This window comes from Magallana gigas, chromosome 1, assembly GCF_963853765.1.
Source record: "Magallana gigas chromosome 1, xbMagGiga1.1, whole genome shotgun sequence".
Taxonomy (NCBI): Eukaryota; Metazoa; Mollusca; class Bivalvia; order Ostreida; family Ostreidae; genus Magallana; species Magallana gigas.
Genome location: NC_088853.1, coordinates 3,535,369 through 3,558,651, shown reverse-complemented (window position 1 = coordinate 3,558,651; position 23,283 = coordinate 3,535,369). Strand labels below are relative to the sequence as shown.

Below are 23,283 nucleotides of genomic sequence, written 5' to 3'. Positions count from 1 at the left end.
TCTTTATGATTGATACTTATTGGTTGGACTATTTAATTCTTTATGATTGATACTTATTGGTTGGACTATTGAATTCTTTATGATTGATACTTATTGGTTGGACTATTGAATTCTTTATGATTGATACTTATTGGTTGGACTATTGAATTCTTTATGATTGATACTTATTGGTTGGACTATTGAATTCTTTATGATTGATACTTATTGGTTGGACTACTGAATTCTCTATGATTGATACTTATTGGTTGGACTATTGAATTCTTTATGATTGATACTTATTGGTTGGACTACTGAATTCTCTATGATTGTTACTTATTGGTTGGACTATTGAATTCTTTATGATTGATACTTATTGGTTGGACTATTGAACTCTTTATGATTGATATTGGTTGGACTATTGAATTCTTTATGATTGATACTTATTGGTTGGACTATTGAATTCTTTATGATTGATACTTATTGGTTGGACTATTGAATTCTTTATGATTGATATACTTATTGGTTGGGCTATTGAATTCTTTATGATTGATACTTATTGGTTGGACTATTGAATTCTTTATGATTGATATACTTATTGGTTGGACTATTGAATTCTTTATGATTGATATACTTATTGGTTGGACTATTGAATTCTTTATGATTGATACTTATTGGTTGGACTATTGAATTCTTTATGATTGATACTTATTGGTTGGACTATTGAATTCTTTATGATTGATACTTATTGGTTGGACTATTGAATTCTTTATGATTGATATACTTATTGGTTGGACTATTGAATTCTTTATGATTGATACTTATTGGTTGGACTATTGAATTCTTTATGATTGATATACTTATTGGTTGGGCTATTGAATTCTTTATGATTGATACTTATTGGTTGGACTATTGAACTCTTTATGATTGATACTTATTGGTTGGACTATTGAATTCTCTATGATTGATACTTATTGGTTGGACTATTGAATTCTTTATGATTGATACTAATTGGTTGGACTATTGAATTCTTTATGATTGATACTTATTGGTTGGACTATTGAATTCTTTATGATTGATACTTATTGGTTGGACTATTGAATTCTTTATGATTGATATACTTATTGGTTGGACTATTGAATTCTTTATGATTGATACTTATTGGTTGGACTATTGAATTCTTTATGATTGATACTTATTGGTTGGACTATTGAATTCTTTATGATTGATACTAATTGGTTGGACTATTGAATTCTTTATGATTGATACTTATTGGTTGGAATATTGAATTCTTTATGATTGATACTTATTGGTTGGACTATTGAATTCTTTATGATTGATACTTATTGGTTGGACTATTGAATTCTTTATGATTGATACTTATTGGTTGGACTATTGAATTCTTTATGATTGATACTAATTGGTTGGACTATTGAATTCTTTATGATTGATACTTATTGGTTGGACTATTGAATTCTTTATGATTGATACTTATTGGTTGGACTATTGAATTCTTTATGATTGATACTAATTGGTTGGACTATTGAATTATTTATGATTGATACTTATTGGTTGGACTATTGAATTCTTTATGATTGATACTTATTGGTTGGACTATTGAATTCTCTATGATTGATACTTATTGGTTGGACTATTGAATTCTTTATGATTGATACTTATTGGTTGGGCTATTGAATTCTTTATGATTGATATACTTATTGGATGTTCTATTGAATTCTTTATGATTGATACTTATTGGTTGGACTATTGAATTCTTTATGATTGATACTTATTGGTTGGACTATTGAATTCTTTATGATTGATACTTATTGGTTGGACTATTGAATTCTTTATGATTGATACTTATTGGTTGGACTATTGAATTCTTTATGATTGATACTTATTGGTTGGACTGTTGAATTCTCTATGATTGATACTTATTGGTTGGACTATTGAATTCTTTATGATTGATACTTATTGGTTGGACTATTGAACTCTTTATGATTGATACTTATTGGTTGGACTATTGAATTCTTTATGATTGATGTCACAGGGTCGTTAAATAAATAACGATCAAAGACTTGGATTCGTACTTTGCTTTTATATAATATCAGAAAAGAAACCTAGAAAACACAGAAAACACATTCACAACACAACACACACACGTTGACGAAAGACAATTACATGTACTACATATTTAATTAAATTACAAACACAATGGTTTTCCCAATTATAATACCGGTGATTTACCGACAATATCACTGAACATGATGTTACAATAATATGTTTAACAGTGATCTTACCAGGTATCCAGGACTTTAAATAATAAATAAATAACTGGATCTTTGAAGATCAGGAATAGAATATAACAGTAATTGATACTAGCGCCGTAAAGGGTAGAATCTGTGGGTACTGGATTTGGCGGGACTTGCGCTTATATAGTGAACGAAGTTAGTAAAACATGCATATTAATGAGCTAAAAGTCGTCTGTCATTGGTCAATAAGACTTATATTCATGTACCTGGTCACTAAATCCTAAAAATGGAAAAACCACGTGTCTTATCACAACATTCACACATGCACTCATTCATACATACAGCAATGCGTTCTATCGGCAATGCGTGCTGATGAACATTAAATAAATAAATTAATATGAACTGTGACAATCTCCCCTGCTAAGGAAAATGGCTCCTGACATTTTATACAATAAATCATTGAATCACAATTTATAACAACAACAAACTACACGCAATATGATCAAAGTTACACCTGAAATCAGACTTCATAAAACTGAAATCAAACTGTATGTGACAATCTCCCCTGAATACACTACACAAAATACACAGGAGTTATTTGATGACTCACCCACTCACCATACCTATTTGGTGGCCTAATCTGTCTGGTGGACCTTCGGAGAATTGGTGATTCTCTTACAGAAGGAGAGTGAACAGACACATTACGATTCATCGTAGAAGGACTGTAAGAATTACCTGCATCTAATATGGATCTAGGAGTACTGGAATAGTTCTGATTTTGAGAATAAATAGAACTAAGGGGTGAATACCTATCAACACCTGGTGCAGCATTTACCCGTCTCTGGGGTATAACATAAACATTACCACCATCAGATGATCCAGAATCTGAATCCTCCGACTCAGACTCAGAACTAGACTGAAGAGAAACAACATCATCAACCCTAGAAGATTTGCTTGTGAGGTTCTCTGGTTGTTGACAAGCTTTAGATTGATTACTGTGTTTGGGCAAAGTTGGGCTAGGTTTGCTCTGGTCAGATAATTTGGGAATATAGGAAATGGGGAGTAGCATATTTCTATGCAATGTCTTAGTTTTTTCATTCCCAAACTCTTTCCTAACCTGAAACACTGGGATGTCAGAATTGGGCTGATTTATAACTATATATGTATCTCTGGCCCACTTATCTGCCAGTTTGTTTTTGCCCTTTAAGCCAACATTTCTTATGAGAACACGGTCTCCGACATGTACAGTAGCCTCTCTTACCTTCGAGTCGTAGTGCGATTTATAGCGGTGAGCACTTTTATCTGCTTCACGGGAAGCTATCTTGTATGAAAAATCTAACCGCTTTTGGAGTTTTTTCGCATAGTTGTCATGACTACGAATTTTTTCCGCGTTAGAGTCTAACCCGAGGTAGGCATCGATTGCAAGACGCGGATGCCTGCCAAACATGAGAAAAAATGGCGTATAACCTGTACTATCATGTCTTGTAGCATTGTATGCATGCACAAGAGTACTTACATATGCTTTACAATCTTCTTTTTGCTTATCTTCTAGAGTACCTAGCATTTTTATTAAAGTTTGGTTGAATCTTTCAACCATCCCGTTACCCATCGGGTGATAGGGCGTCGTTCGTGATTGCTGCACTCCTGCTAGTCTGCACAGCTCCTTAATAACATTGCTAGTAAAATTTCTACCTTGGTCACTATGCAACCTGTTTGGAAAGCCATAATGAACTATAAAATTTTCAAACAAAATCTTTGCAGTGGTTTTCGCTGTTTGGTTTCTGGAAGGAAAAGCTTGTGAGTAACGAGTAAAATGATCTGTTATGACCAGGATGTTTTCAAAACCACCCTTACTTTTTTCCAGTGATAAATAATCCATACAAACAAGATCTAATGGTTGATAACTCTCTATAGAAACAAGTTCTGCAGAATTTTTTTCAGGAGTTTTGAACTTAATACAACGTTCACAATTTTTTACTCTTTCTGTGATTTCTAAAAACATTCCTGGCCAGAAAAACCTTTCTTTCATGAGTTGGATGGTTCTGTCTCGTCCGTGATGACCAAGGTTGGTATGCAGGAGTCTAAATGCTGTATCTCTGAAATGACTTGGTAAAACCAACTGATTAATCTTTTCATTCTGTAAAATAGCTCTTCTGTACAGTACACCCTTATCTAAAAACAATTTCTCTATCTCTCTCAAATATCTACAAACACCATCTGACTCTGCTTTCAGATCTGACTTTGCAAACCCGTACTGAACAAGCTCAATAACTCTCTTTATTTCCCTATCAGAGGACTGTTCTTTTACCCAGTCAATATTGGAGAAGACACACGAGTTTTCAGAATGAGATTCATTTGGTTCAACAGAAAAAGAATCTGACTTACTTGAAACATCTACCCCTATAAGCATGTTAGTACTTGCAGTCATACATGATGATGGTTCCTCCTCCTCTGAAAGGAATACATTCTCAAAATAAGGGCAACTTTCACGGTCTGCCATATAAGCACTGCAAATGGACTGGATGACCTTGGGACTGACTTCTACTTCCTCTGTTGGTCGTCTAGACAGGCCGTCTGCATCAGCGTTGTTTGTACCCTTCCTGTAGTAGATTGAAAACTGGAAGTTACTGAGGGCTGCTAACCAACGGTGGCCTGTAGCATCAAGCTTCGCGGTGGTTAAGACATAGGTGAGTGGGTTGTTGTCAGTTACCACATCAAACTTGTTGCCATAGAGATAGTCGTGAAATTTATCGGTGACAGCCCATTTTAGCGCAAGGAATTCTAGCTTATGAGCTGGATAATGTCTTTCACTGTTCCGCAACCCACGACTTGCATAAGCAATTACTCTCTTCTCACCATTCTGTCTCTGGTACAACACAGCACCCAAACCATTACTAGATGCATCTGTGTGAAGGATAAAAGGCTGGTCAAAGTCAGCATAGGCAAGGATAGGTGGTGACATCAATTTCTCCTTGATGCACTCAAACGCCTTGGATTCCTCATCGCCCCATCTCCATGCTGTTGGTTTCTTCTTTCCAGACTTACCTTTGTTTGTAGAATGCCCCTTCAGTAGATCATTAAGAGGCTTTACAATTTTTGAATAATCCCGAACATACCTTCTGTAATATCCAGAAAAACCTAAAAATGTTCTAAGAGTCTTGATATTACTGGGAACTGGCCAAGTTGAAATTGCCTTAGTCTTTTCTGGATCTGTCTCTATGCCCTTCTCACTAACTACATGTCCTAAATATGTCACTCTGTCCTTAAAAAATTCACACTTCTTAGCTTTGAGTTTCAAGTTATGCTTTTCAAGTCTCTGAAACACAGCTGTTAGTCGGGCCATATGTTCGTCGAATGTCTGTGAGTAAATCAAAATGTCGTCAAGAAAAACTAAACATTTCGTTAAGTTCAACTCACCCATACAACTTTCCATAATCCTTTGGAATGTGGCTGGGGCATTCGTCAGTCCAAAACCCATTCTATTGCATTCAAAGAGACCTACACCACTTACCGAGAAAGCTGTTTTTTCTCTGTCTTTTTCGTCTATTTCCACTTGCCAGTAGGAGCTTGTGAGATCTAATTTGGTAAAGTACCTGGAACCAACCAACCTGTCAACCTGCCATTGTCACAGGGTCGTTAAATAAATAACGATCAAAGACTTCTCACAATAGCATTCTTTTTGGCCATTCTTCGGGTTCCGAGAGCAAGACACGTAGTGATGACAGCAGGCAGACCCTCTGGAATAGCTGCTACAGCCAAAGCCACCGCAATCTTGAAGTAGTAGATAGCTCCCTTGATCCATGATCCTCCGTGGGCGGGGTCGGGAAAATTGTTCACGAAAACACAAAAAAAATCTAAGACAGACACATTGACAGTTCACAAAACACATATGACAACATCAACATGTGCTAAACAAATCATTGAGTAAGCGTGTACATATTTTCAGTGTAAATATCGTTCACAATCGCGATTCAGACTGAAATTATACCTTGGGAAAACACGTTTTTACACTTCCGGAAGTACAAAATCAAAACACATGAAATAAAGAATCTCGAGCCCGATCACTTTCACGCTTGAATAGCACGCACCTTGCACACAGCCGGCTTTACTCTCATTCAACATAACACATACGACATGTAAACAACAAAGACAATTGACATTACAAACAATTGAGACATTTACAAAACATAGAACATATAAATGAATGGATAGCACTTGTTCACATTTAATTGGAATTTTTCACAGATGGAAATTCTGTAATCGATGCTATCACTGCGCGCAGTTTTCGACGCGAATACACCTGTTCCCGCACTAGATCAAGAGATCTCCACAAATGATCGGATCACTGGACGGTGTCCTGAATTGAACTCATCTCCGAGTATGAACAATAGCTAGCCATGGTATGAACAGATGAATAGTAGTAGTGGTCGACGGAGCTCGCTCACTTATAAACTGAAGTTGTAGGCCTACTTTTCACAAGGATATTGGCACTTTCACACAGCCGCCTCGAACATGTCTGGCCCTGGTGTTGGAACCTTGTCCCTGGAGCTGGAATCTGGACCCTGGTTTCCTTCAAAGCATAGACAACGTGGGCGCCATTGTCACAGGGTCGTTAAATAAATAACGATCAAAGACTTGGATTCGTACTTTGCTTTTATATAATATCAGAAAAGAAACCTAGAAAACACAGAAAACACATTCACAACACAACACACACACGTTGACGAAAGACAATTACATGTACTACATATTTAATTAAATTACAAACACAATGGTTTTCCCAATTATAATACCGGTGATTTACCGACAATATCACTGAACATGATGTTACAATAATATGTTTAACAGTGATCTTACCAGGTATCCAGGACTTTAAATAATAAATAAATAACTGGATCTTTGAAGATCAGGAATAGAATATAACAGTAATTGATACTAGCGCCGTAAAGGGTAGAATCTGTGGGTACTGGATTTGGCGGGACTTGCGCTTATATAGTGAACGAAGTTAGTAAAACATGCATATTAATGAGCTAAAAGTCGTCTGTCATTGGTCAATAAGACTTATATTCATGTACCTGGTCACTAAATCCTAAAAATGGAAAAACCACGTGTCTTATCACAACATTCACACATGCACTCATTCATACATACAGCAATGCGTTCTATCGGCAATGCGTGCTGATGAACATTAAATAAATAAATTAATATGAACTGTGACATTGATACTTATTGGTTGGACTATTGAATTCTTTATGATTGATATACTTATTGGTTGGACTATTGAATTCTTTATGATTGATATACTTATTGGTTGGACTATTGAATTCTTTATGATTGATACTTATTGGTTGGACTATTGAACTCTTTATGATTGATACTTATTGGTTGGACTATTGAATTCTTTATGATTGATACTTATTGGTTGGACTATTGAATTCTTTATGATTGATATACTTATTGGTTGGACTATTGAATTCTTTATGATTGATACTTATTGGTTGGACTATTGAATTCTTTATGATTGATATACTTATTGGTTGGACTATTGAATTCTTTATGATTGATACTTATTGGTTGGACTATTGAACTCTTTATGATTGATACTTATTGGTTGGACTATTGAATTCTTTATGATTGATACTTATTGGTTGGACTATTGAACTCTTTATGATTGATACTTATTGGTTGGACTATTGAATTCTTTATGATTGATACTTATTGGTTGGACTATTGAATTCTTTATGATTGATACTTATTGGTTGGACTATTGAATTCTCTATGATTGATACTCATTGGTTGGACTATTGAATTCTCTATGATTGATACTTATTGGTTGGACTATTGAATTCTTTATGATTGATACTTATTGGTTGGACTATTGAATTCTCTATGATTGATACTTATTGGTTGGACTATTGAATTCTTTATGATTGATACTTATTGGTTGGGCTATTGAATTCTTTATGATTGATACTTATTGGTTGGACTATTGAATTCTCTATGATTGATACTTATTGGTTGGACTATTGAATTCTCTATGATTGATACTTATTGGTTTGACTATTGAATTCTTTATGATTGATACTTATTGGTTGGACTATTGAATTCTTTATGATTGATACTTATTGGTTGGACTATTGAATTCTTTATGATTGATACTTATTGGTTGGACTAACCCATTTTTTGGATCTGATTTTTTGGGACTGATTCATGAGGTTCAGACTAATCCCTTTGCTTGACAAATTCTTCTGAAAATGATCTTATAGGTTAGAATTACCCAAAATAATGGGGTCGATCTCTTGAGTTTGGATTGATCAAATTTGGTGGGATAGATCCTATAGGCTGAGATTGATCCTATAGGCTGAGATTGGTCCTTTAGGCTGAGATTGATCCTATTGGGCAGGATTGATCCTATTGGGCAGGATTGATCCTATTGGGTAGGATTGATCCAGTAGGATGGAAATCATTCTATTTGTTGGGACCTTGGATTTTTATTGATCCTGTGTGTTAAGTGCCAATACTGTCTTCCATTGTGGTGTAGGTGGTGGCTACTATTGGTTGAATTAATGCATTTGTTACAATAAGTCCTATTGGTTGAATTAATCTATTTGTTACAATAAGTCCTATTGGTTGAATTAATCCATTTGTTACAATAAGTCCTATTGGTTGAATTAATACATTTGTTACAATAAGTCCTATTGGTTGAATTAATCCATTTGTTACAATAAGTCCTATTGGTTGAATTAATCCATTTGTTACAATAAGTCCTATTGGTTGAATTAATGCATTTGTTACAATAAGTCCTATTGGTTGAATTAATCCATTTGTTACAATAAGTCCTATTGGTTGAATTAATCCATTTGTTACAATAAGTCCTATTGGTTGAATTAATCCATTTGTTACAATAAGTACTATTGGTTGGATTAATCCATTTATTACAATAAGTCCTATTGGTTGAATTAATCCATTTGTTACAATAAGTACTATTGGTTGGATTAATCCATTTGTTACAATAAGTACTATTGGTTAGAATGATAACCTCATAGGATAACATCAATATCTGCTAGTTGGTACTCACACTGTTTTATGTTGTAGGTGGTGGCTCCGACCATCAGTAGCCCGGCCTGTCAGGAACAGCTGATAGACGCCGCAAAGGGTGTGGCTCACTCTGTGGAGGGAATCGTGGAGGCGGCCCTGCAGTCCTGCCGCGACGACAAGCTTCTGGCGGACCTAGGTGCCGCAGCCACCGCGGTTACTCAGGCTCTTAACGACCTGCTACAGCACATCAAGAAGGGGGCAGGACCCACGGCGGTAAGTGGGATAGTCACTGTTTTCTTTTTCTTAAGCTTTTTATTCTCTCTCTCTCTCTATCTCTCTCTCCTGTTACTCAATATTAAATGAAGAAAGGTATGACATTGACGTTTTGGTTATAATGACAATACAATGATTTGATATTGTTATGATACTGAGATCATGAACTCTTCTGTGCAGTGAGGTAGTAAATGTATGTTTTTGATTGACAGGCTGGGGAATCCCACGAGGATGCAGTGGACACGATCCTGACTGTGACGGACAGACTGTTCAGTAGTGTGGGCGACGCCCACGAGATGGTGAGACAGGCCAGGCAGCTAGCTCAGGTAAGCTCGTAAATATCTCACACCTCTCTCATAAGTTCAATTCTATAAAAGTCAATGCTAGATTGGGTTAGCACCTACATGGCTCAGAAATTTAACACTGTTGACTGTTTCAATATATTTACTTGTTTATGATATAATTTTTTTTACCTTGATATCTGTTGTTTTTAGGCGACCTCTTCATTGGTTGGGGCCATCAGGGGAGAAGCCGAGGGCCACTCTGACTCGGACATGCAGAAGCGGCTCCTGGCCGCTGCCAGACAACTCGCTGATGCCACCGCGAACATGGTGGAAGCTGCCAAGGTAAGGAAAAGTTGTGTGCATTAAACAATGAGATGGGAAGTGTAATGTAGACATTGAAGGCCGCAGAGCATATGATGGTAAAGATAAAACAGCTGAAACTGTAGAATGCAATATCATGTTTAACATTTGTAAAGTCAAATGTTATATTTGATACAGAGTTGTATATCACAGTTGACAGCTATATCATGTTCAATCAATTTCAGTAAAGTGTTATATTCTAATATTACAGGGCTGTGCGTCGAGTCCGAACGACTCGGAGCAGCAGAAGAGACTACGAGGCGCTGCAGAGGATCTCCGGGCTGCCAGAAATATCGCCGCCAGCAACGCCCTCAAAAAGAAACTCATCAGGAGGCTAGAGGTCAGAGACTTATTAATTGTCATTTAATAATCTTTAAAACCTGTAATTTAATTGCAATAAATGATATACGACATGATGGCTTGATATTACAACCATGTTTTGTGATGAGACTTTACATGAGTCATTTAGGTGTATTATGGTTACAACCATGCTTTGAAATGTAATTGGATTGTAAAACGAGTATTTTACAATCGTACTTTATCATGTGATTGGACTGTAAGAGATTATATCTATGTTTTGTAGAACGCCGCGCGTCGCACAGCCTCATCCACCACACAGCTGATTAACGCCTCAAAGAATGCTAACAAATCCAACACTAACAAAACCTCGGAACATCAACTGACTCAACAGTGCCAGGTAAGCAGTGATGGGGACATCATTCCATAATTCTTATCAATAAAAGAAGTCCCAAATCAATTTACATAATGGTGGAAACACTTAACAAATGGGAGGTATAGTAGATTGGCCAGTAAGCTAAAGGTTCTTGGTTTAAATCCTGAAGTTGTTAAATGACAAACAAGACACACTGAATGTTGAAACACTGACAAATGCTGGGTTATAATTGATTGGCAAAAGGTCGAGGGGTCAAATCTTCCTGTTGTGTTCTATGACTAAGCATTGTATCTGCATTCCTTCTGTTTCTCCAGAGGATTAAAGTATTGTCTAAGAATATTGTATTGTGTATTCCAAATACTGCCGATGATTGGCTGATTGGGACTGTAGTTTTTGTAAAACCATATTTGATTGGCTAAGAAAATAATAGTGTGTCCTCCTTGTATTGTTGTATTTTATTGGCTGAGACTATCACATGTTGTTCTCCTTCTACAGATCATGAATGAACAGCTGCCTCTGTTGATCCAAGGATTCCGGGGATCTGAGACAAACCAGGACAGCGCTACAGCCCAGCTACAACTGATCAATGCCAGCAAGGAATTTATACAGGTATAAAGTACAAATTGTAAGGGAGACCATTTGGCAAGAAAAAAAATCAAACATTGATAGTACAATATCTGTAAAATCTCGCTGCAGTGTTTGGGGGAGAAAGGAAAATATCTTAATACTAAGGTTTCTGTGCTATATTTAACTTATTTTATTTATTTTATCAAAATGATATGATGTGCATAGCTATTATAATAGACACTAGTTTCACATCTCGGTTCACTGGCCACATTTCTTCTGACAGCCTGCCAGTCAGCTGGTATCCGCCGCAAACGCCGCAGCCCCAATGGTTGGAGATCAAGCCGCAAGCATGAACATCAACCAGGCAGTGAAGACGATGACCACCGCGCTCGCTGAGCTGAGAACCGCCTCTGGGAAGGCAGAGGAGATGTGTATCTCACTGGAGGTTGACGCCGCGCTTGATCAGCTGACCGAACTCGACCGCGAGCTGGAGGAGTACCGCAGAGCCGCCGACAGCGGTAACCTTGTGCCACTACCCGGTTAAACGGTAAGGCCAAGAGGAAAATGTCATGGTGATTATATAGTCAGGTGTAAAGTATCAGATATTTTTTGATTATTATATAAATGGGAGATTTGATATTGTATCATGGTTTTCTATTGTAATATGGTGGAATGGAGTTGATACATGATACTGTTACGTATTTCAGGTGGAGGCGTCGGCCATGAAACTTGGCTCCACCTCTAAGAACGTGGGATCGGCGATGGCTCAGCTACTGACGGATGCCTCACAGGTAAACACAGATAAATGTATAATGGAGACAGAAATTTTGTAGAATATATAGAACATTTCATATATTCTGGTAATAGATGATCGCTGTAAAAAAATAAGACATCACAAAAAATATGATACGCAAAAATTGAAACAAGATGACTGATGCAAATGAAAAAGTAACGTATTTATCCCCATTTTTGTAATTTTTGTGATATAAGAAAAAACGGAGTGAACAGTATAATATATATATATGACATGATTTCATTCTGTTGTGACTTTTCTTCACACATTCTTCCCTGTGGTCATTTCTCAGGGAATTGGATTTTATTTATCTATATATTTATCTATATAATATATTTCCACTATATGGTGATTTTTCAGGGCAATGAGAATTACGTGGGTGTAGCAGCCAGGTACACCGTGAACGCCCTCCGCGTGCTGACAGAAGCCACGCGCGGTGTCGCCTCAACCTCAGAAGACATCGAGGTCAGACGGCAAGTGATCGACAGCGCCCGTGACGTCATCGACAAGTCGACGCATCTACTGGAGGAGACGAAGCGAGCCATGAACGACCCAGAAAACCCTGAGAACCAGGCTAGACTTAACCAGGTGGCCAAGGCTGTGTCGAGTGCGCTCAACAGCTGTGTGAACGCCCTTCCCAGACAGAGAGACGTGGATAACGCCATCAGACAGATCACAGACTCGAGCCAGGAGCTGGCGTCCACCAAGGTACACAGATCTGTCTGTTCAGCAGACAAAGTCTATCTCAGAAATAGACAAAATTTAAGTCGGAAGCAGATTTGATCTCAGAATAAGTGGATTAAGAGTCAAATGGCATCCACCGAGATAGTTACATCTATCTTAGAAATAGACGAATAGGCAACCTTATGTCAGCAATACACAAGCTTCATCTCAAATTTAAACTTGGCTCATAAAAAATCACCTTTTTAACAGAAATAGTTCTCATTCTTTCAGAATTAAATTACTTCACATATGCATAGAAATCCTTATCGCATAAAAAGTAATCTTAACAAATTTACTTCATCTATGCATCATTATTAGGAATTGATTTAATTTTTCGTTCCTGTACATTGTAGTACCCGAGCACAGACCGCACGTTCCAGGAGATCCAGATCGAGAACAACAACGCCGCTGTCAATCTCAACCAGGCCGCCAGTGACATCATCACCGCATCTCGTGGCACACCCAAACAACTTGCCGAGTCATCTCGCGAGTACAGCTCGTCTTACTCAGAGTTCATCAAATCTGGACTCACCATGGCAGGTCAGTGAGAGCGAGATTCCAACAAAATCAGATACTAAAAATTTAAGGTTTGATCAAAACAGACGCGAGGCTTAAGGTGTGACATTACTGTAGAATGTAGGTACCTGTGATTGATTTTGATTGGTCGGTTTCCAGGTCTGTCCAAGGATGGAGACACACAGAACCAGATTGTGGGCAGACTGAAGAACGTCTCCATGGTTTCCAGTAAACTGCTGCTGGCCGCCAAGTCTGTGTCGGCCGATCCAAACGCTCCCAACACCAAGAATCTGCTCTCGCAGGCCGCCAGGTAGGCACTCAAATATTACCTTTATATAATCCAATATTACATTGAGTTACTCTACATAGTCTAATCCTTAATGTGTTTGAGTATTATCTTTAACTTTTGTTAAGTTTATAGCCCCAGAGTCAATAATTATGTGTAGTTTTGTAAAGCATGAAATAATTAAATTGAGTAAGGATTTTAGGGGGTTTGTTTCAATTTCATTGTTTGATATTTTAAACTTTTACTACATTTTGTCTGATAGAGCGGTGACGGAGAGCATTAACCAGCTGATCAACGTCTGTACTGTGTCGTCTCCAGGGCAGAAGGAGTGTGATAACGCCCTCAGACAGATACAGGTCAGTAACACCCTCCAATGTGTATGTAGTATATATAACCAAGGGCAGAAGGAGTGTGATAACGCCCTCAGACAGATACAGGTCAGTAACACCCTCCAATGTGTATGTAGTATATATAACCAAGGGCAGAAGGAGTGTGATAACGCCCTCAGACAGATACAGGTCAGTAACACCCTCCAATGTGTATGTAGTATATATAACCAAGGGCAGAAGGAGTGTGATAACGCCCTCAGACAGATACAGGTCAGTAACACCCTCCAATGTGTATGTAGTTTATATAACCAAGGGCAGAAGGAGTGTGATAACGCCCTCAGACAGATACAGGTCAGTAACACCCTCCAATGTGTATGTAGTTTATATATAACCAAGGGCAGAAGGAGTGTGATAACGCCCTCAGACAGATTCAGGTCATTAACACCCTCCAATGTGTATGTAGTTTATATAACCAAGGGCAGAAGGAGTGTGATAACGCCCTCAGACAGATACAGGTCAGTAACACCCTCCAATGTGTATGTAGTATATATAACCAAGGGCAGAAGGAGTGTGATAACGCCCTCAGACAGATACAGGTCAGTAACACCCTCCAATGTGTATGTAGTATATATAACCAAGGGCAGAAGGAGTGTGATAACGCCCTCAGAATATTATTACGATAAGAGTGAGAAAGAAGTTGTAGAGTATGGCTTTATGACACTGTTGTAAGTATGATTCAGAAATCACATAACTTATCCTTAAAAACCACCTTTTCATCCTTCTGATTTAACATTAGAAGAATTACTCCTTCATCCTCATAGCAAAATCATTATCTATAGAGGATTCCTCAGATTTATACTCCTCATCCCCTCCAAACAGAAAGTGAAAATATTAAAGATATGTATTTTATTATAAATATTTGAGTTGTGTAAGAATCTATGATGTACAATGCTTCTCTATGCTCAGTATGCTGTATTTTTTTAATGCTGTGATGCTGTATTGTTGTAGATGATGAAATCTATGCTGGAGAGTGCCAATGAGCCAGTGACCGACCTGTCGTATTTCGAATGTCTGGACTCCGTCATGGAGAAATCTAGGTAACTCATTCCTCGCCTGTATCACAATGTCTGTGGCGCGGAGAGTGAACTCTCAGAATGTATCCAAGAACTAAGTCGCATGATGGCTGACTGTCGGAGTAGAAAGTGATGCTTTATCAGTTTTTGACTTTTTTGTGTAGAGAATGAATCTGTGAAAATCTCTTTGTCTTGTATATAGAATGAAGTTAAGGTTTGTTTTCATTCGTCTTCATGTTACTTACAAACCTTTGCAATAAAAATTCATATCTTTGTTAATGGCTGAATAATGTATAACTAGAATTTTCCCAAATCCTACTAGATTAATATTTAAATTTTGTTTTTTTTAATTTAAATATTTTAACATTTACAGCCATCTATATTATGAATTATTTATGAATGCCAATATCTGATTGCCTAATCATTTCTAAACTTTTTTGAATGCTATTGACTGATTGGCTGATTGTAAATTAACTGTTTTGAATGCTGTCAACTGATTGGCTGTTTGTATAATACTGTTTTGAATGCTATCGACTGATTGGCTGATTTTGTGAGGATTTTATCACAGGGCCAAGTGACAGTTGATGGGCCAGTAATTAGTGTAAGGTCGTTATATTGACAATGTACATGTCACAGTTGATGGGCCAGTAATTAGTGTAAGGTCGTTATATTGACAATGTACATGTCACAGTTGATGGGCCAGTAATTAGTGTAAGGTCGTTATATTGACAATGTACATGTCACAGTTGATGGGTCAGTAATTAGTGTAAGGTCGTTATATTGACAATGTACATGTCACAGTTGATGGGCCAGTAATTAGTGTAAGGTCATTATATTGACAATGTACATGTCACAGTTGATGGGCCAGTAATTAGTTTAAGGTCGTTATATTGACAATGTACATGTCACAGTTGATGGGCCAGTAATTAGTGTAAGGTCGTTATATTGACAATGTTGAGCTTGTTCTGTGTTCCCACAAACTACAGGGTTTTTCAGGATCAGGGTTCAGCCATGTGAAGGGGGGGGGGGGGGGAACTGGTGCTTTTTCAATGTTATCTTGATTTAGACCTGTTTTTCTATGAACTATTTCTGGGGTTGTGGGTTTTTTTTTCCCACTTTGTCTCTGTCAATTTCATCATCAGTTGCATGTTTGTTGTCATTTTTTTGTGTCAGCCTTTGTTGTTTTGATAATTGATTATAATCCCCCCCCCCCAAAAAAAAATAAAAAAAAAATTGTGGAAATGACTTCTATGTCATGTTTTGATAAAAAAAAATATAGCTAGTGCTTTATGCATACACATATGTGAAAATAGAAAAATAATCTTGTATTTATTCATTAATTAGATAAGTAGAAAATGACCAAGCTAGTTACTGTACATGTACCTGGAAAAACTTTGTATTAAGCTTATTGTATATTTCTCTTGTTTATCTGTAGTAAGTACATAACTGGACAGCATACATGTGATATACAGAGAGAATTAACAGTGCAGCTATCATCTTACAAGTTCTAGATTGTTTGTTCTTCCTCTGGAAAAATTAAATGAAATATGTTGTTTGTTTAATTTTAAAATATCTTTAGAAACTTCATTTCATAGGATCTAAGGTTTCAAGGCTTTGTAAATTCATGACAAATTTCATTTTATAGTATGGGTTGCCTTTGTGATAATCAGATACTAATATGATCATATGTATTTTTTAAAATTCAGTTTCGGTAATTTTGCTAAGATAAGCATTTATAAAGAACAGATTTCTTCCCCAATGTACAATCCCAGAACCCAATATAGAGAACGCATGTATGTGTGTAAACATTAACCCCCCCCCCCTGTCTGTTGTCTGTCAACATTATGTTGTGTGTTGTTTTGTTGTTTGTTGCATGTTTAAGCCTGAAAACTCATTACAACAGTGTCTTCTCAAATACTATATGATGGTCCCCTAATAAGCCTGACTGTCAATCAGAGAATGAGCAAGTTGAGATTCTCTGGCCCTGAGCTTGGTTCCTTCGCCTGTCTGTGCGTACTACATGTAAATGTTTACAACTCCTCTCTCCTTGGTATTGTTTTCAATATGAAAAAACTCAGACAATTTGAGGCTTTAAATGTGAATTACATATTTGGATGCATGTAATATTTGCTTTATTCTGATGATATTGATCTCCTATAAGTTGAACAGTATATGTATTGATCGCCTATAAGTTCACTAGTATATGTATTGATGATATTGATTTTCTATAAGTTCACCAGTATATGTATTGATGATATTGATCTCGTATAAGTTCACCAGTATGTGTATTGATGATATTGATCTTCTATAAGTTCACCAGTATATGTATTGATGATATTGATCTCCTATAAGTTCACCAGTATATGTATTGATGATATTGATCTCCTATAAGTTCACCAGTATATGTATTGATGATATTGATCTCCTATAAGTTCACCAGTATATGTATTGATGATGTGTTTGATGAATCATTAAGCCAACTGTATCACTCATAAATCATACTGACATTATACCTGTCATACCACTTCAGATTTAATAATATTTTGAATGGTAAGTTAATATCTGGATCAGTTAATTAGTTAATTACTGGATTAACTAACTGGCCCCTCTTTCTGTCCTGCAGCTGTTGGGAGACTCTATGACTGGGATCACGAACCACGCCAAGAAGGGCGACCTGGAGAACTTCTGTGACTCTGTTGGGAACTTCTCAACATCTGTTTGTGGACTCACTGAGGCCGCCTCACAGGTAAAGGACCGTCTCAAAAGTCTTCATGTAGAAGAACAGTCTCTGTACACAGGGATTGATTTGTATGAGTTGTAGATTTTTTTTCCAAAATGGCATGGTTATTTTGTAACGAAAGAATGTAAAATACATATAGAGGTACCGAGGAACTGTCTGTAGAGAAGGACCGTCTTTAAACTCTCTGAAGAGAGGGAGCGCAGCTGATGGAGTGCCAGATCTTCCTAATATGTATGATGAATGAATAATAACATTTGTTTTTCCTTTAAATTACAGGCGGCCTACCTTGTGGGCATTGCTGATGGAGCATCAGAGCCCTGAAGGACCGGGCTGGTGGACCAGTCCCAGTTTGCCCGGGCTAACCAGGCCATACAGATGGCGTGTCAGAACCTGGTTAACCCGGCCAGCTCCCAGCAACAGGTAGGTCGTTAATCAGTGGTTAATTAGTGGAGGACTAATGACTTACTAATGGACCTGTATAGAGCCTGGTCAATCAAGCCCTGTAGGAGTTTATACAGATCCAATGTTGGACCAGTCAGAATGCAATACATGGCATCAATTCTCAAACCTCTATATTGCCCCCTGAATGAGCTTATTGAGCCAACTGGTGATAACATCATTATTGCCCCTCTTTGAATGAGCTTATTGAGCTGACTGGTGATAACATCATCATTGCCCCTCTTTGAATGAGCTTATTGAGCCGACTGGTGATAACATCATTATTGCCCCTCTTTGAATGAGCTTATGGAGCCGACTGGTGATAACATCATTATTGCCCCCAGAATGAGCTTATTGAGCTGACTGGTGATAACATCATTATTGCCCCTCTTTGAATGAGCTTATTGAGCCGACTGGTGATAACATCATTATTGCCCCTCTTTGAATGAGCTTATTGAGCCGACTGGTGATAACATCATTATTGCCCCTCTTTGAATGAGCTTATTGAGCTGACTGGTGATAACATCATCATTGCCCCTCTTTGAATGAGCTTATGTTGTATTAGAATTTATTTCATAATTCCCAATAACCACAAAGTTCAGGAAATAATATAAGCAAACTTTTTTACGTGAATGTTTAAGATTTAAATTTTCAGTGAAATGGGAGGTAATTTTCAAAGATAATTTCATTTTATTCTTAACAAATCGGGTTATAAGACATCATTTTTTGCAAAAAGAATTAAGTTTTTAGACAAACTAACTGCTTGTAGCAGAACCTGTCTGAGTTACATATATCTCAAGGAAGTATCTCCTTATATATCCTGCTATAGGAGCTGTTGGATTACAGACTAACTGCCTTAGAGCCATAACTCTGTATTCTGTGGCTAACGTAGCCTGGCTTCTAGAAGATCAATGATGCTCCATGATATATAACAGGATTTAAAGCAGTGTACTTCTATCAAGACCAACTCACTCAGAATCCTACAGCATAATTTACCCCTTCTCCTCCTCTCCAGAATTTATTGCTGTAAATAAATCATTTGCTTTTTTAACATCAAAGAAACTATATGATTTGTTTGTGCATTGATTTATTAATATACAATTGGAAAGCCCCCTTTTAGAATTGGTGAAATCAAAGCATAGCACGATGTTCTGTCCTCATTTGTTGGTTATTTTGATTTATTTCAGTAATCAAAGTAAATTGATTTCCTTTTTGTCCTTTGTTTAGTATTACATGGCGGAAAGCTGTAGGTCAATGGTAGGTGGCCTTTCACCCCTGGGGTCATGACCTTGGGGTCACGTAACCCTGTGCATTGTGTCCCTTAGTTACCGTGTAGATCTGTGTGTGGAATGTTTATTATCTTTTTCCAAATATTTTTTTGGTTAAATTGCGTACACAGAGCTATTTACCGCCATATTGTTGTGTTTTCTGCCTTCTATGTTTAAAGACAAAACAAAATCTGGGTTAAGGTCATGAACAATTTTGGCTCAAGGTCGTTGATTTTTAGTGCTTAATGATTAGTTACATTTTGTCAATCTTTTAAGTCTTCTATTTCATGCTTTATTGATTGAGCATATTTTTAAGAAAGGTAAGAAAGATTTGTTGTAGCATTAATTTATTACATGGCTAATATTGTATTTGCAACATTTTTTGTTTAAACAGCTTCTATTGTTTGAAAGAAAGAAGGTACAGTGTGTAACAATGTCTGGGTCATTCCAACTCGTATACGACTTTAAATATCTCCATAATTATTCATGTTGTCAGATTTTTTATGATCAACTTCATTCTCTTTAATTAAACATATTTATATTTCAAATTACCATTGTATTAAAAATATTCAACATACAAGAACACAATTTTCTATGATCTTAGAAAAATCTTACTCACTTTTATGTTTATGCTTTAGAGATACTTTGGTTCATCCATATTCATGAGTTGTATTTTTCTTTCATACACAGAGATTTAAATATTCATTATATTAGGTACATGCATATTTATGTATTTTTTCTCTTTTGTATCACAAGCTTTTCAGAGGCGGTCTCTGCATGATGTAAGATATTACGACGTAATTGTATACCCGTCAGAATTCTGTAAACTTCCTGTCCATATAACAAGTACTAGAATCATTATACTGTTGTGTAAGATTCTCTGTAGAGAGTTCGTCTGTATGACTGGTAGCCATGGTAACACATTTCTTGTTGTCAAAGAGGAGCTTCATTGTGAAAATCTGTTTAGATTGTATGAAATTTCTTATGGGTTTTGTACCTTAAGCTTCCCAAAGATTTAAATGATAATACTGACATCATTATTCAGGCGCTGGACCAGGATTTCACGGAGGAGAACCGCCAGCGATGAGCGGAGGCCGCCAAACCACTGACAGATGCAGTGGATGAACTCACCACATTTGCCTCCTCTCCCGAGTTTGCCAGCATGCCAGCCAAGATCAGCCCAGAGGTAATTACAGTAAATGAAAAGCTATTGATAAATACATGAAGTAAGACAGCTAGCAATATATAGCAGATAGCTACTAAGTTAGCTACATAAAGCAGACAGTTAGCAAGTTAAAGCACACAACTAACAGGATTATGTTGTCCTGTAAAACCCCATATTAGAAATGTACTTGAATATGTTCATGGTGGGGTTTCATAATTCAAGAAAGTTTTATGCAGTTATTCCTAATTTTCTGGGACAAGACACACAGATGACTTATCTGTATATATATGTAGGCAAGGAAGGCCCAAGAGCCCATTGTGTCGGCAGGTAAGGCGATGATCGATGGAGCGTGTCACATGGTGACGGCCGCCAAACAGCTGGCTGTCAACCCGAAGGACCCGCCCACTTACCAACTGTACTCCAACCACTCCAAGAGTGTGTCCGAGGCCATCAAATGACTCGTGTCCTCCATCAAGTAAGTTTGTCCACCAGTAGTAAGTCTTTCCTTCATCAAGTAAGTGAATAGTGCAAGTCTTTATTATAATGCCAGCTCCTAACGTTGGTCAGCATTTCTAGATTTACAAAAGTGTTAGCTCTTCAATAGCCAGGTTCATTCCTAAAAGTGATTTTAAATTTTTGGACATGTATATTATAGTATTTTACTGTATTTCTGTGAAGCTTGATTTTAATTTGTTTGAGGTCCATTCCACTTTACATCTGTTATTTCTTGACACATATTATAGTATTTGACTGTATACTTTCAAGGAATGTAAAAATCTTGAACTGAACATATATCCTGTAATACATCGGGACCTGTTTGACGATATACATCTGTATATTTCAGGGACTGTGCGCCGGGTCAGCGTGAGTGTGACGAGTCGATCGACAAACTGAACCGTTCCATCCGCGACCTGGACCAGGCCTCACTGGCTGCCATCAGTCAGAGTCTACAGCAACGGACCGAGAAATCCCTCAGGGTCAGTACTTATTCCACCCAAAACCACCTTTTCCCCATCCACCAATTTATCTCCATGTGTCCAGATTTGTAAATTATCAACCCCTCATTCCCAATATCTAGATATTTAAGTTTTCAAATCTTCCCTTTCATGTCTAGATTTTTAAGATATCACCCCCTCCCTTGTTTCAACAGTTTAACATATTTATTTGATAGTTCACCTCTCTCCCCCCCCCCCCTTTATTAAGATTTTAAAGTAATCAAAATGTGCTCAATTTTCAATATTCGTAGATAATCATTAATTATTATTGGTGAATGGTATTATAGGGATTCCAAGAACAGATGATTGGGAGTGCAAGAGAAATCCATGACCTTTGTTCCAAGGTCAAGGACTCGGCTAAAGCAGAGCCGGAGAATCTGGGTCACAGGGTCAGTATACAGAGCATCGGTTGTGATATTTAATACTTATTATGTGAGATAACATGGCTCATTTTCTTCTCTGTGAAATTTGAATGATAATCCAAAATGATAATGGCCATTTTTACATGCCTTTTGTTAGCACAATGTACACATAGGTAGGTAATAAATTTTGACACCACCTGTATCTACAGGTGACAATGATGGCCAGCTACTTCGGCCCACTCTCGGACGGTGCTGTAGGTGCCGCCTCGCTGATCCAGAACTCCAAACAACAGACCCACATCCTGGACCTGACTAAGACCGTGGCCGAGTCGGCACTTCAGTTCATGTACTCCTGTAAGGAAGGGTGAGGCAACCCTAAGGTAGGTGTACCTTAAGATAGAAGGGGGAAGTGCACCTTAAGATTGAAGGGAGGGGGTGTACATTAAGATGGAAGGGGGAGTGTACCTGAAGACAGAAGGGGGAGTGTACCTGAAGACAGAAGGGGGAGTGTACCTTAAGGTAGAAGGGGTAGTGAACCAAAGATAGAAGAGGTAGGCAACCCTAGGTAGGTGTACAGTAAGAGAGAAGAGGAATGAGCTTAAAGAAAAAAGGGGGAGTGTGTACCTTATAAAAGGAGAGTGTACCTTAAGATAGGAGGGGGAGGCAACCCAAAGATAAGATAGAGAGGTTAGAGTATCGTAAGATAAAAAGAGGAGGCATGTTTAAGTCTGGACTTCATAGCAAATCCTTACAATAGACAAGTGTGTGCACGGATCTTCTGTAGACTACAATAACAGTCAGATTGTTTATCTGTGTGATTGTTTGTCAATATAAACAACTCATTGTTACAGGGTTAGCTGTGTCTACCAGTCATTGGGAGTCAGTGTTTATCTTAAATAGACATTAGTAACATTATTTTATTAATTAAATGTACAGTTATATGTCATTGTATTTAGTGAATAGAAATAGCAGGTTGCTGTATTTAATTATAAAATATATAGAGTGACTCATGTATTTGTAATCAGTTATTTTGTGACATGTTAATTGACTTAATTTTAATTAATTAATTAGACAAATGATAAAGCAAGTGTCATGGTAATCAGGTTAAAGTTTTAATTTGTAGATGTAGCTCTATCATTACATATACTGTATGTAATTAATTAATTTAC

General features: G+C 37.2%; 1 protein-coding gene and 1 pseudogene across 6 annotated transcripts in view; both read left to right on the top strand.

Moving 5' to 3' along the window:
* The window catches only part of LOC109618075 (uncharacterized), a 116,634-nt gene that overhangs the window by 26,607 nt on the left and 66,744 nt on the right, over window positions 1–23,283 (top strand). The gene's annotated exons all lie outside the window — the stretch shown is intronic.
* On the top strand, window positions 6,744–22,971 carry LOC117687395 (talin-1-like; annotated as a pseudogene).